We start from the raw sequence: 15,807 nt of genomic DNA, 5'->3' as shown, positions 1-15,807 counted from the left end.
AGGTTTTTTTGGGGGGGTGGTGGTTTAAAAATATTTAAAGCTCCTTCCACAAGGGCTATCCAGAGATGTCTTTCCAAAATGTGTGCTCTCTCTCTCTCACACACACACTCACACACACACACAAAACCAAGCATCCAGTCAGCAATGTATTCTTTCTCATCTTCAGCTTTACTTTAGTCCCTTTTCCTTACCCTCTCCCAAGCACTGTGTTACTTTATGAGATACTTTTTATTTGGTGAATCAAGCCAAAAAGTAGTATTACTGAATTGAAATAGCACTGTATTTCTCTGTTCTGTGTCATTAGTCGGCTAAGCACGTTTAACACCACTTAAAGTTTGGATCTACTACCTTTTTCTTCTCTCCTGAAGATAGTGATTCTGTTAATATGCACTTGAAAAGTATTAAGTATTATGGAAAGGTCCAGTTATATAACTTGTGATGTCTTTTGGCTTGATGTCAAAGAAAAATGCAAGGCAACCCCTCTAGTACAGAGGAAGGAAGATTACTGTACATAGTGGCAGATTCAGAATATACAGAATTCCTAAGTAGATTTCTACCTAGAGATTCAGTCCCTCAATAGGCCTTTTATTGGCAAACCATGGAGAACGCACTAATAGTTCTGCCATAGCTTGAATTAAGGATGTGCTCTGTGAAAAAATTAAAATTCTGAGCTCAAGCAACCCAGATTCTGTACCAAGAAAATGCAGATTCTGCAAATTTGCATATTTTTTCTTATTTCATGTTCATTTGTCTTCAAGTTTATATATTTATTTATTTATTTTTTCCTGCTTTTTATGGCTAGTGGTGTGGCATCTAAGTTCCATAATTTGTTAATTAAAAGATTAAGGAGCTTGACTTGTATTTTTGAGCTGATATTATGGTAAAGTTATCTGAAAAATGGGTGTCAGATGTTTGGACAGGGGTGCAATTTTAGTGCTTGCCCTAGGCGCTATTTACCCTAGATACACCACTGCTTGTGTGGGCCTGCTGGGGCTCTGGCCAAACCCCTTGTGTTTGACATCAAGCACAAGGGGCTTCACTGGCCCACTGCTCAGCCCTGAGACCACATTTATGTGCATAGCCCTCAAGTGGTGGTGATGGAGAGAATATCTTGGGGCCCACCCAGAGAGAAGGGGCCCCATGAAGGACAGTTTACCAAGGACTTTTTGAAACCTATAGCCTGTGCTTTTGGGAATGCACACCTCATTAAAGATTTGGAGCTGACGAATCACATGTAGAAAAAAGAAATGGTTAAAAAGGCAGAAAGTTTCTCTTTTCTTGTCCAATTTGCAAACAGGAAAATCAATATAATTCAAGATAAGCCTTATCCTGTGCATGTTTACTTAGAAATGTCCCCCTGGGCTACATTATGCATTAGATTGCTGCCTTACTGTACTTATATAATTTGGTTTCTTCACAATATCCAAATTGAAAGTAACTGATGGATTACTTATGCTTTTTCAGGAGCAAATAATTGATATCAGCTTCAGCAGTTATAGTTATTTCAGCTGCTCATGATGTAAGATTTTCCCTTTGATCTTTAATAAATATACATTAAGAGTCAACAGCTTGGAAGTATTTAAATACTTCAGTATACCACTGAATAATGATGCCTATATAAAGATCCCTTACAATCAAACAAATCTTAGCCATTACATTATTTTCTAAAAACCAGAAGGCTACTTCAGGTGCAAAGGAGTGGCAGAGGCAGAGTGTGAATCTCCCCCCCCCACCCGCCCGCCCACTATGTTTCCATTCAAATTTGCCCCCTCCAAGCCATATCTTCCATTGAGGGAGGAAGAATATACATGAAGGTGTTTTAAAAACAAAACCAAAAAAGTAAGAATGATTTCAAAATGCAGTAGTAATGGCTGTAGAAAGAAGCATTTGTGTTGAGAAACAATTAACCTTGAGACAGAAATCTCTTCTTTGGTACTTGTTTTCATCTTCAAAGAAAGGGGTGGATCAAAGGCTGAGGGCCTCTCTAGATGATTTTCCTTTCGAGCTCTCCTCTAACTAGGCCAGATCTCACGCCTGTCATACTATCTACCCACGTGGTATTGAATGTGAGGAGGAGATAGGGCGGACTGGGAGCGCTGCTTTGAAAACAAACAGGAAGAAGCTGCCCTAGAAGTGTTATAATAACTTTTATTATAATTTAGAGATGTTCCATTATAGGGAGCATTAGGATGGAAACTTGGAGAGCATCACTGAGACAGAGCAGCCGGGAAGGTGGAGCCAGTTCGGGTTGAATCCTGTTTGTGCAAGCTGTTCTCAGCCCAGTTCAGTATTGTTCATTCTCCAATAAATAGGGTTTGTTCTTGTTCAGGTGCCTGTTCCTGTATGGAACCCAAAGCAGTACAGTTGGGTTAAAAAGAAAAGAAAAAGAAAAGGGGGGGCAACTAATCTGGAAGAGCATTTTTACTAGGAGAGGTGAGCATTGCCAGTATTTGCTACTAATAAAGGATTCACAATAATACCGTGTATTATTTTCATGGAAGAGTTTCCACTGGTATCTAAGGAATTCACTTCTAAAGTTGCCATCTTCTGCCATTTACTTGGGAGTAAGTCTCACCAAATTCAGCAGCGAGGCTGATATCCTCAGAGCTACTTTAAGTACACCCGGGTTAACTTTTAGAATGAACTTGTGTAGAGTCATTCTCACAAAAACATAAACATACACACATGCAACTAGGGCTACCATATTCTCAACCTGAAAAACAAGGACACCCTTCCCATCATTTTTTTTTTAAAGTATGAAGGCCAGGTCTACCAACTGACTTAGATGGGCAGCTGTGGTGGTGGCGGCAGTTGACCTGGCCACTGGAGTGATGGAAACTGGGTTTACCAAATCAGCTTGACTGAGCCAGTGGTGGTGGTAGACCTAGCCTCTGCAGCACTGGGCAGCCAGGTCCACCCTATTAATTTTGGTGAGTAGACCACCCCGCACCAGGCTCAGACTGGCCCGCAGGGCAACAGGGCATATTTCCGGTGCACCCCATCCACGGGGGCGCCCCTGCGCCCCGCCGCACTCGGCAGCAGTGAATACTCCCACCCTTAATTACCCATTCTGCTTAAAACCCAGCGCCCTCCCCACATACATTCCACTGCCCTCTCAGTGCCCCCATTCCGGCCCTGCCCCCCGCCCCCATTTGCCTAATAGACCTGGACACTAGAGCAAGGGAGGCCAAGTCTACCCAGGCCTTCCTGCTTGCTGTGGAAAGACCTGATCTCCCATGTTGGGGTAGCCCTGGCCACTGCCCCAAAACAGCCAGGTCTTCCTGCTGTCTTTCTTTCTTGGATTGGTAGTCCTGATCTCCAAGCACTGGTAGAGCTGGCCCCTGGCTCAAAAGGGGACCGCCAGGCAACTTGCACATGGGGCCAGGCAAATACCAGACAGATGGTCTTTCCTCAAGGACATTCCTCTTTTTTCATGGAAAAAATATGGTAGCCCTTTGTGCAATGTAATTTCTGAGCAGGGTGTAGGTCACACAGCAGTAGAACCCAGATCTCCAACACAGAGGTATCCCTCAAACGTCATGGTATTTATTTACTTACTTATTGTTCCATTTCTATATCACCTTTCATAAGGCATCCCAAGATGGTTTACAAGAATTAAAATACAACAAAACTCCATAAAAATCACATTAAAACATTAAAACCAGTTTTAATAAAATTTAATAACAGCCACTTTTTCTTCATCAGGGCCAGTTTGGACATTTCGTCCACCAGAACTTTAAAATGTAATGTGTGAAATTGCCTAACAGAGCAAGAGCAGTGGTCAAAGTGGGTGGACACAGAAAAGAACGGTAGAGAAAAGCATAATGAAGGTTTGAGTGAAAACCTGCAATCTGCTGTTTTCATCTGGTCCTGATATAACATTTTAAGGGAGGGAAATTTTCAGGCAAAACACACCATCAGCTTCCATCACAGGACTCAAACATCAGTCTCGGAAATGTAACATGAATGTTGTTTTTCAGAGTTCTATACTTGTGCAACTAAACAGAATTGGTCATGGGGTCCAGGGCAGCAGCACAGTCTTCTAAAGGAAAGGCAGGAGGGAGGTCAACCTTTTGTGTCTATTTCTTTTTCTTCCAGTTGCTGAATGCTCTGATACAATCAATGCAGACATTAATTGAGGTTCCTGCCATTCTGCACAATGCCAACTGAAATAGAAAGGCTTTTATGTCATAATTGCTGGCTTCCCAAAAGTCCTTGAAAGTGGCTGAAGGGAAGGCTGACTGCGCTCTTGTTCCTGTTGTGTTACTTTTCTCAGAATGAACATGCATGGAAGGAAGGAGCATGGTGGTGCGGAAATCTGCATGCCACCCTGTGATAGCCAGGATTACTAGGAATTTGACCAAATTGAATTATGTTTGACTTTGGGTGAATTTGAATTGATTCGAGCAAATCTCCACTCTGTTCAATGGTTTTGAACTTGAATCAGTTCTAATCCTAATCAAATTCGAATCTATTTGAGTGAATTTTGGGCACATCCCTCTGATCAGTTGGAAATGCTTGAAGGGAATTTAGGACAGAGGCAACCAAAGTACCCCAATCTATGAGCAGGATACACAATGACATCTCACTGCCACTTGGGGCTGCAAGAAGGGGGCAAATTGCCCCAATGTCTCAAAAGGTTGAGAGCCCCCAGTATACCATTACTGTTATTATCTACTGACAGCATTTGTTCGGGATGCAGGATCCCAAGAGGAGGGCCCTAAGACTGCTGTTTCTCATTCCTTCTGCTTTACATGCTCCTTTTGATATGGAATTCTTCCAAAATAAACTGCTGAGAATAATCCTGGGAGTACCAGGAGGTGCTGCTCCAGTTTCCTTCTTTTGATATCAAATTGATATTTTGCCTGTTATATCGAATATTTATATCGGAATATTCAACTTTTGGCTTATCTTGCTTTCAAATGCTATTCTGCAACAAATGCAGTGTGGCACTTTAAAATATTTAACATGGCTTCAAAGGTTTGTTTACCAATTTCAACTTCTAGGTTCTTCCCTGGAGTACTTCCTCTCCCTTCATCATCTGTTTACAAAACAAAATTTAAAATCTAGGATTCATGGTATTTCATTCAAGTTGATTTATATGCTGTTTCTAGTGACAAACAGGGGCGGCCGGTGGAGGAGGCGCTGCGGAGGGGGGCAGCAAGAGGCACATTTAAAAGTCATTACTGGTGATACATACTGCCAGCACATACAAGCTGCCGGGAGCAGCCTCGCCCCGCTTGGCATCCCACATGGCAATTGCCACGGCTGTGGCACTCATCTGGTCGCTGCACTGGTTGCCTGTTCGCTTCCGGGTCCAATTTAAAATGCTGGTTCTCACCTACAAAACCCTTATGGGCTTAGCACCTGTATATCTCTGGGATAATCTCTCTGGGCCAGTTGTATCCCATCCTGTGAGGTCTTCTCAATTGGCCCCCCTTTAGTGTCCCAGGCCCTGGTGTAGTGCGTGGTGCCTGGGCCCGTAGGAGGGCCTTCTCTGTGGCCGTCCCTAAACTGTTACCCCACCCCCGATTCGTTCATCCCCCTTTAGTGACTTTTAAGGCCCTTCTTAAGACCTACCCTTTCTACCAGGCTTTTGCCCTTTAATGTTTTTAAAATATATATTGCTATTGTTATTGTTCACCACCTAGAGTCTTTGGAGGAGGCAGTATACAATAAATTTTTAATAAACAAATAAATGCCTCTATGCATGCAGGGCGGCCATTTGTGTGGTCATCATGGTGTGCATGCTGCTTCCAGTGGCTTGCAGTTGCCAGCGGTATCACCAGTAATGACTTTTTAAAGGTACCTCTTGCCGCTCCCCCACCTCCACCCAAGTGCCCCCCTCACCGGCTACCTCTGGTGACAAAATTGCTCTTTGGTATGCCATGATAAATTTGAACATACATATTATTTAAAATGATCTCCAGAGCTACTCTTAAAAGTGCATAAACCATGCGAAGCATACAACAAATGCCACCTGCCATTCTAGACAGCCACTTAAGGAAAGTACCTTATGACTCCCATCTTTGTTCTTGTGGCAGTGGCTCTGTGGAGCATGTCCCCCACTATCTCTTTTACTGTTTCATTTCACTGGTAGTTCCTCTAAGAATGCTTAGATTTCCTTTTGGACGGAAAAGTCTGCTGGTCCAAGAAGGATTTTTTGCTGGCTTCTTTTAATCTTCTAATTAGGTGACTCTGTTGACTGTGATGGGTGCTGCTGCCAAAAGTTGAGGGGGGTGGGAATTAACCAGGCTTGTTGCTACTGAGTATAACAATTGAATAAACTGTTATTTTTTAAAATACAGAATGTTTTTTTAAAAAAATGCAGAATCTGTTGGTACAGGGAATCCGGGCTGTGTTCCAAAAGTTCATTTGATAGTTGAATGCTCATAAATCGAAACGCATATAGCTCTTTTGAGGCATGACTTGTTTGTATGCGTGGGTTGCATTTATATGTTGGGAACTTTATTAATTTATGATCTGTGGTTAAAACAATGCAAGTTCTAGTAAGAACTAATCTGCCTATTTTCCTCTCACTATAGTCTTAATTGATAATTACCACCTTCACAAGTTAGCCCACTTGAGCCTCAAATATTCACATATCTTCCATCTTGAAATGGGGTGAATGATATAATCACAAACTGAAGCTATTCACACGATTGCTCAAAACTAGGCTACAGGAGTCCAGCCCGGTTTTGAGCAATTGTGAGAACCACTGGGTTCGCGGGCTTGCCTGGCGGTTCTCTGGCAGTTAGCCTGTCTAAAAAACGCTACCCCTAAATGAGGTTAATAGAGCGAGTGCTCCGTTAACCTCGTTCTTTTGATCGTGTGTTGGCTGACACACTTGGGGTGGGGGGAGAGGGAAGGGGATGGCAGCGCTCCCCTTCCCCTGGAGCTCCAAACAGAGCTGCGGCCGGGTGCAGGAGCGCCCGACCGGAGCAGCCGGTCATCTGGGCAGCCGATGTGGCCACCCAGCAATGAGCGACTGCTCATGTGTGGGGAGAGTGGGCTAAGCCCACTCTCCCTGCACAAACCCCATTGGCACTTCACACCAATCATGTGAAGCACCTCAATTTATGGTTGAGGTGTCCTTATGTACAACTGTACCAAATTTGGTTCAAATTGGTTAAGCGTCCCCTTTTGCCTGAAACATTCACATGCCCAGCATCTTGAATTGGGGTGGATGACATCTTCACAAACAATATCCTTGAGGTGTCCATATGTGTCCCTACAACAGTACCAATTTAGTTCAAATCAGTTAAGCGGTTCACAAATTAGCCCACTAGCATCTCAAATGTCCATGCGTCTGCCATCTTTAATTTGGGTGGGCAACATCATTACACACTACGTTGTTGAGGTGTCCCTATGTTCCCCCACAACTCTACCAACTTTGGTTCAAATCAGTCCAGGCATTGTCAAGTTGATAGATGGACACACACACACACATATACACACCCTGGGTGATCTCATAAGCTCACTTTCCTTAAAGAAAGTAGGCAAAAAAGTACTTGTCCATCTATCCATCTCCAACATCCCCCCACATCTATAGAGATTTTTATATAGGAAAATCCTTTAGGAAAATTTAAGGGATTGAAGGAATCGGAAGTCTAGGTTCTTATTCATTGTTGCCTGCTGATGCAAGGAAACCAGGCGTGAGACAAGTTATGAATTCAGAAGTTTATTCTCACCAGGCTTGTCAAGAGTAGGTAACAAGGCAGTCTAGTGACCACACCAGTATATAGCAAGAAAACAGCATGAATCAAGGCACCTCAAAATCAAGACAAATAAGGAAGCAAAACTAGAATTAGCTAGGATGTCAGAAGAAAAAGCTCCAGCTAAGCCCTCTGTGCACCCCATTTTACACCTCACTTGAGTCACCCTTCACCTAATTAGTCTACCCTCTTATTGATTAACAATGATTGGCCAGTACCCCCCAAACTATGCCTTCTGTTGGTCAGATGCATCACCCCATGAATTGATATAAACTGAGTTTGCTACTACGCAGATTGTAATTTGCTTTGTACTTTGGGTGGTTATTTTCCAAAACCTTGGTGCCCTTTTTAATCTAGATAAAGGGGCTCCTGGGTACGCTGCATCACCCATCTGGTAATTGGTGGCTCAGTACACACACAGAGAAAGAAGAGAGAGCTTGATTTTTTCTGTTTATAGAAACATAGCATAGGCCCAGGCCTGAACTTTCCCCTGAAACTTTGGTCAAGCTGAATGGCCAAGTTAGCTATCAGATTTGGCTCATCGTAGGTATCGCCTGTTCCTTCTCCTAGAAATTTACCATAGTGTCTCTTGTTTCCCACTGCTATCATGGAGTTGAGGATGGCACAGAACTTGGGGGTGATGGTCCCAATTCCCCCCGACAAAGGAAGGCGCTGCTGAGGCACCCGTGGGCACACAAGTGCCTGACACTTCCAGTTGTGTTACTGTGGCAGTGTCTAAAGATGGGCTGTCTTGCACAGGAAGGATCTGCAAGCTGGCTGTGCATCCAAAATGTGTAGCTAAAGTATTCATTTTTCTAGTTGCTAGAGGAAGTGAAGAATAAATACCAAGAAATGAGAGCTTTTAAGTTGGAAAATGTTGTCTCTGTAGCAGTGGTCTCTCTAATTTTTTTCATTCTGTGAAGAATGAGTTTTGTTCTGGGCGGCAGTATCAAGGCAGTGTGTGCAAACATGCATTCAGAATGGGGCCTTCCTGATTCAACCTAAGTGGGATCTAAACTGAACTGAGCAGACATCCAAAAACTAGTGAGCTTGTGCATGTGCGCAGTGGGCGTAACTATAATAGGGCAAGGGGAGACAGTTGTCTGGGGCCCCACTGCCTTGGGGGCCCCCCAGAGGCAAGTCACATGACTGACTCCCCCAGCCGCACACCCGCCCGGGCTTCCTTCAGTTGTATTCATCCTCCGAAATTGATGTGAGTATTAAGACCTGGAGCTACCAGGACAGCATGTCTTTCTCTAGTACCATTAAATGACTTGCATCGTCCACAGTTTACAAAACCTAAGATTTCTTTACTTCATGAGCTGAGCTTCAGTAGGGGCGGGGGTTGCATTTTAAAATCTTGTCTCTGGATCCACTCCAACCTTGCTACGCCCCTGCACGTGCGCACGCCTTAGAAAGAACAGTGCTCTGTTGTATATATGTCTTCTCTCTTTAAGTTTAGGTTGTGTTTGGTTGGGTGTGGCTTAGCTCTCTGTTTTCTATGTGCAAGCTGCCAGAATTTTTTGCAGTCTTATCTGAATAAAGAAGGCTTCTAAACCTACTTTGTCTCCTGCTCCTTCCGGCCCAAGTTCAGGCCAACAAAGTGACTGGTTGGGAGTATGCCTAACAACCTTACCTAGGGGAAGATACTACAGTCTCTTCTCTGCAAGCAATACTAAAGTCTGTCATGTAAGCAGCATTCAAAAAAGGAGATCAAGCAGTTGGAAGCAGTCACCTAAACCAGGGATTCTCAACGCTGGGTCCCCAGATGTTATTGGATTTCAACTCCCATAATCCCCAACCAAAGGCCACTGGGGCTGGGGATTATGGGAGTTGAAATCCAATAACATCTGGGGACCCAACGTTGAGAATCCCTGCCCTACACTATGTCTCAAATTTTATTCTTTTGATATTTTTTTAAAAACCAGAATGAAAAACACTTCTGATGAATGCATTTAAACATTTCAATACGTAGTAACAATCTCCTGAGAAAAACATACCCATGTGGTATAGTGCTAAAAATGAGCAGACATGCTTTCTATCTTAATGAAAAAGAAGTTGAACACTGAATGGCATTGAGATGAAGCACAAGTGCTATCTCTTTGGCACAGCAGAAAACCAATCACTAAATTTGCTCCTTAAATACTGAAACACTTTCAGGTCAGCCTGCATTATACCCTACACTCCATCCGGGACAGTCCTCCTCCATGATACATTACTGTCCCATTTTGGCCTTTTGGAGATGCCTTTTAAGACATTTGTCGGTGTGTGTTGCTAGAGTTGACGTTCTTTGGGTTTCCACCCCTTAACCCAGGCTCTAGCAGTTATATCTCTGAGAGGAAGAAGGGATGCAGCTTGTCTCGAGTGCATATGCACTCAAATACATGCGCATGAACACTAAGGAGGCATACTGTGTACATTGTGCCATTTCACACACTGCAGATATGTTTTAATTACTGATACTTTATTGTGGGGCAATGATGCTTTTCTTTAACTCAAAAAACAAACACGCTATTGGCTTTTAAATCCATGGGAGGCAAGCTCTTGCAGAGTAAATGAATACAGCACACAGCTTATGGGGTAGAACCTTGCAATGGGAATAGGGATCTGGCCAATATGTCCCTATTTTCAGCTGTGAGATGTTGCAAGACATGTTATACTCTGATTGCAAGTCTTCTGGGAAGGGAACTGGTGCAAGTTGCATTGAAATGCACGAAAACTGCAACATGTCGTTCCAGGGCGTAGCAAGGTTGGAGTGGGCCCAGAGACAAGATTTTAAAATGGGCCCCCCACCCCACTGAAGATCAGCTCAAAAGTTTTGTAAATTGTGGATGATGCAAGCCATTTAATGGTACTAGAGAAAGACATGCTGTTCTGGTAGCTCCAGGTCTTAACACTCACATCAATTTCGGAGGATGAATACAACTGAAGGAAGCCTGGGCGGGTGGTGGCTGGGGGAGTCAGTCATGTGATTTGCCTCTGGGGGCCCCCCAAGGCAGTGGGCTCCCAGACAACTGTCTCCCCTTGCCCTATAATAGTTATGCCCCTGTGTGTATTCTTCAGAGACTGATGCTTATGAGAAGACAACAGTGATCTGAGTGCACAGCAATTATGTAGTTGGCCTGAATAAAATTAAAAACTCATATGGAGCTCAAGGTTTAACCTTCGCATCAAGAATGTGCATTCAAAGTATCAAGCAAAACCTATTATTTTTCAAGACAGACATTTTTGTTTTGCACACCCTACTTCTCCTTAAGCAGAGAGTGTCGGGGCAGCCTGTTACAAAGGCAATTCTCCTGTGATATTTTTGTGATACCTATTTCTTTGTAAATATACCTGTTGAGCAGAAAGGAGCTGGCAAGCACCTGGACAGACTGTGCAACATCAGTTCATCCAAAAGCAAACAGCATGAATTAGCAGCCCCCTTAATGTGCAGAATTTTAAAAGTTGCACTGGGGATTAGGAGGAGAGTGTCATGAGAGGAAAGTAATTAGCACCATCTGCATCTGAGTTTTGCTTCAGACTTGCAGAATAATTGTACTGGATGAAGTGAGGGTGCTTTCAAGCTAGTTCCATTGCTCTAGTAATATTGCTTCTTATTATCATAAGAGCAATAACAGACCTCTGTTTCAGAAAATCATCTAATGAGGATAATGCTGCAGAAGATTGCAAGAAAGATATATACAGGTATTCTGAATTCTGCCCTGTAGTGTACGTAACTGTGTAGTCTCTTCCAAGCCAGGTGGTTTCCCAGACTGGGAGCTTTACTGCAGGAGGAAGTGGTGTAAGTTACGATGAAAGTGTATTAAGCATGTATAAGCATAAATGAGAGTAAATCGGGGTCATTCACAGTGTTGCTTTTTATTACCGTTGATTACATTTCATTATAGTTTTTCAAAGACTGATTTGATCACACAGTCAGCTCCCCCTGATCCATCCCACTGATTTCTGGCCAATAGGGTTGTGTGAGGAGACATAGGAGATTTTCAGTGACAAACCATGAATCCACTCTCATTACAACCAGAGAAACTACACACAGAACACCTCAGAAACAGCAAAGCCCTGTACCCTATGGGTTAGCAACCCATGGGGGTGGTTGGCACCCTATGTGCACGACACTACCACTCACTCTGGGCCATCCCTGTGCCCCCCAAGTGGAGTTATGGGGCTGCTGAAACCTCCATTATTCCCTTTGGGAAAAATCTTAAAGACACATACACTGCAAAAAATCATTAAATATCAGCCCTTTGCCCAATTCCTTTGAAATTTTTCTGGTAGCTTCCTTGCCCCTATTGGGCACTACAACCCATCACACTCCTCTGGGCCACCCCTTTCCCCCCAACATGAAGCGATACATTTGCTGGAATCCCCATTATTCCCTATGGGAAAAACCTTAAAGATGCACAAACTTCAAAAATTCACAAAAAATTCAGCCCTTTGCTCAATTCCTTTTAAATTTGGGTGGTAGCTTCCACCATTGGGCACTACCAACCCCCCACACTTTTTGCCCCGGGACCCTTTTTTTAATCTGAATTGATTCAGATAAATTTGGGTACAAATTGAATCAAGGGTGATTCAAGGTGTGTGTGTGTCAGATTTTGACCCAAAACAAAACGAGGGTGTTTCGATTCAGGTACAAATCAAAACACAAAAAATCATTTCTTGCACACCTCTACAGAGGACCACTGGATGGATGGATGGGGCAGCCTTCTGTTTTTTAAAAACAACACAAAGTTCCCACCCCACTGCAGAGCCTAGGCTGCTGGGCAGAGAATAGCAATATTAATACTATATATTAAGGCACTGGAGGACAAGCCTCTTTTTTAAAAAAAGCAAATGAAATATTTGGAAGGGGGAAAAGAGAATTAGTTTTTTAAAGCCACAAGGCTACGCTACCCTCTAACCACCTACTAGTACTAGGTAGCTAACAGGGATCCCTATTTAAACTCTAAAGCTAAACAGAACCCCATTTAAACTTATTCTAAATAGCACACAAGTTTTAAAATTCAGTTGCAAACTAAAACCTCCCTCCAAAGAGGGGAAAAAAACCCAAGAATACACAATTCAAGAGACGTGTGTGCATATGGTGTGGTGTGTGTGAAAAAATAAATGGGAACTCACTCAGTCTAGGTCTTCTCCAACGCTGGGTCTTGTGTAGTCTGCTTCTGTGGGTCTGGTCAGTCTTTCTTCTTCAGTCTTCTTCAGATGGGGCAAAAAAGCCTCAAAACTTTGGAAAATTTGGGTGGGGTTGGTTGCTGGCTGGCCACAGGTGGCCAGCGCTCTGCGGCTGGTGTGGCTGCTTGCAGAAGCAGGCAGCAGTTATTCTCTCAGCAGCAGTAAGAAGTTTTTAAAAATCAGAAAAAAAAATCTTTTCTTCCAATTCTTTTTCTCAAAAAAAGCAGAAAATGCAGGAGAGAATCCACCCCAGGATGGCACTGGTAGCAGGTTGGCAGCAAGGCAGAACAATGTTGCTGTTTTTTAAGGGAATTCTCTTCTTCTCTCCCAATTCTCTTTTTCTGGGCTGGGGGGAAGCAAAAAATGCAGGAGAAAAGGCGGGCTGGCGGCAATGCTGAACAATGGGGGCAAGGCTGAGCAATGGCAGCAGCAAGGCTGAACAATTAGGTAAAAGCTCTCTCTTCTCCCACACAAGGCAGTAGAAAGGAAGAAATGGTGCCTGCTGCCCCTTTAAATACCCTGTGCAAAAACCCTCCAAAAACTCCCCCCACCCTTGCCACTTCTTTGACCTCCCCCTGGCCAATGGGGGTGAATTTTACTCTGACACGAGCCAAAAGAGCCAACTGGGAAGAAGGAGACAATTGCCTGCAGAACAGCCCATGCTTTCGCTTACCAATCTGCAGGCTGGAAGGGTGGGAAATTCAAACTGCTGCACAAGCCTCAGAGGCATATTTTTGGGTGGCATAGAGCACTTCCAGGGGAAGGGGAGCCCATTGAAATTTGCTGTCCCATGTGAGCTGTGTTAGTTGAACCCATCAGCAGCACCAGCACTTCTTATGTAGCAGCTGCACTTCTATTTTTGTATGGGCGGTATATAAATGAAATAAATAGTCAGGATGTCAGCCACTGAGATTTTTGCATGTTTGTATTCAGGATGCCGGACCTGGGATTCTCAAACATTATTGTTAGAAGTTTTCGTTGAGTCAAGAATGAAAATATTTGATGCTCATGAAGTGTAATGAAGTCAGATAGTGTCATTCACTCTTATCCACTCCTCAGTCTCAAAGGAAAAGGGATGGAGCAGGCCCAGGGAGGGCCAAAAGAGTCCTCTTCTGTCTATGTAATGTGTGGAATACTCCTTAATTGTATAGATCAAGGTGGGAGCTAACTCAGAAATCATTGTTGCTGACATTACTAACATGTTTTTATAAGGCTTCAAAAATGGATGCTGGTAACACTGAAGTGTTTCATATGAGTATTCCTTGTCTTGAATTTTTAACAGGGATGGCATTTTGAAGGACAGTTTGGCAACACCAATTACTGCTAAGCATTTGCAAGCGCATGATAAGATTCACAAATGCCTATTCTTTATTGTAATTCGTGTGCTGTCCTACTCTGCCACTGACAGGCTCACAGTGGTTTCTCCCCCACCTAGTGCAAATAAATGACTCCTCTTATCTTAAAAGGACAATACATTTCAGGTCTGGAGGACACGTTGAGAGAAATATTAGATGTTGAGAAGCTAGTTGCCTTGCTTAGTCACTGATGAGCTAATGCAAGCCATTGGTATAGTTTAGAAGTGAATGAGTATTTGCTGCAGGACTAACACTGTGCACTCTCTCTTTTTTCATGACTGCTGCAAACCTTATGAAATGATGCCTCAACCAAGTAAACAAATCAAGCAAATGCTCTTACTGCAGTTGATTTCAAAATGGCTGCTGCCCTAGGTATTCCTTCTCTCCCGGCATTCATCAGAACTACTTGCCTCCATGCATCTGTTCACAGAACACTTTGGTTTCTAATATCATTACATCTACCTTTTAAAAAGAAATTTTATCATTCATACCTAGAGGTTTTCTAGATGACAGTAAAAGAAGCTATAAACAGAGCTTGTGAATAAATATAAGCTGAGAGTTTACAGAGAATCCAGACCCTCCCACAGATTGCTGCTGTCTTTTCTTTTGGGATCTGATAGGGAGGTCACAGGGGGAAAGGTTCTACACTCCGCCCCCTGATGACCAGCTCTTGCTATTTGTAAGTGACTCCAATTTGCCAGAACAGAAGTTTGAAAAGAGGTAGGTAAACTCTCAGCTTATATTTCTCAGTAAGCTATTGGTTAATATTTATTCTTAGGTTGTGTTTATGGCTTCTTTTCCAGCTGTCTAGAAAACCTCCTAATAGGCTTTCATATTACTCTGCCTTTTGATGTAATCATAGGCATCTCAGTTTCCAAACCCCTTTTTGAAGTCTCACTAGTACTTTGTGCTGTAACAATTTAATTTGTTCTGTAGCTTTCCTGTATTTGGTGTGGGTATAGCTGCATGCTCAGTAGCTTCATCCTTCATTGGATCAAGACTTGTGCTCTGCTGATCTCTTCTGTTCCTCTTTTAGACAGCTGCATCATCAGTCTGAACTAAATATGATCTTGGGATCAAATGTTGTTCAATCACTTTTGCAGGGTTTGCACTCTCTTTTGATGGATGGCAACTGTATCTTACCATGTGCAAAGGAGGCAAAAGCTTCATCCTTTGTCACAATAACATATGTGGTTTTTTTGCCCTAATTTCAGGTGTGCCTATATCCTTTTGCCAGCTGAGGTGCAACAAAAGGGCTGAGAAAGACAGCTTAGGTCTCAAATGGTCCATTAAAAATTGGGCAGGTGACCTCCATATATCCTAGAGATATAGTTCTATAACCAAGTCAGCTCAGGGCCAAAAGACATGACATTTATTAGCCCTCACCATGGCAGGGGGAAGGGGATTTTAACCCTACCTTCCACCCAGTCCACAGGGGTCCCTAATCAGGCCATTATGTACACCAGGAAAAAAGCTCCTGTTGGCACCAATGAGAAGACCCACAAGGACCCCTGCAGATAAGGAGTGTGGTGGTCAAAGGTAAGGTTAAAGCTCCCTTACTG

At 43.2% G+C, this 15,807-nt stretch overlaps 1 protein-coding gene and 1 long non-coding RNA gene across 4 annotated transcripts in view; one reads left to right on the top strand and one right to left on the bottom strand.

Annotated features, from left to right (window-relative positions):
• C1H2orf50 (chromosome 1 C2orf50 homolog) overlaps window positions 1–15,807 on the top strand; it is a 127,166-nt gene that overhangs the window by 53,486 nt on the left and 57,873 nt on the right. The gene's annotated exons all lie outside the window — the stretch shown is intronic.
• LOC128340488 (uncharacterized) lies at window positions 2,152–14,842 on the bottom strand. The gene is made up of 3 exons (XR_008313750.1): window positions 14,737–14,842; window positions 12,837–13,236; window positions 2,152–2,339 (listed from the first exon to the last, which is right to left on the bottom strand). It is a non-coding gene; the product is annotated as an uncharacterized LOC128340488 (long non-coding RNA).

This window comes from Hemicordylus capensis, chromosome 1 (assembly GCF_027244095.1).
Source record: "Hemicordylus capensis ecotype Gifberg chromosome 1, rHemCap1.1.pri, whole genome shotgun sequence".
In the NCBI taxonomy this organism is placed as follows: Eukaryota; Metazoa; Chordata; class Lepidosauria; order Squamata; family Cordylidae; genus Hemicordylus; species Hemicordylus capensis.
Note: the sequence above shows the minus strand (reverse complement) of the source record. Positions and strands in the feature narration are given on the sequence as shown.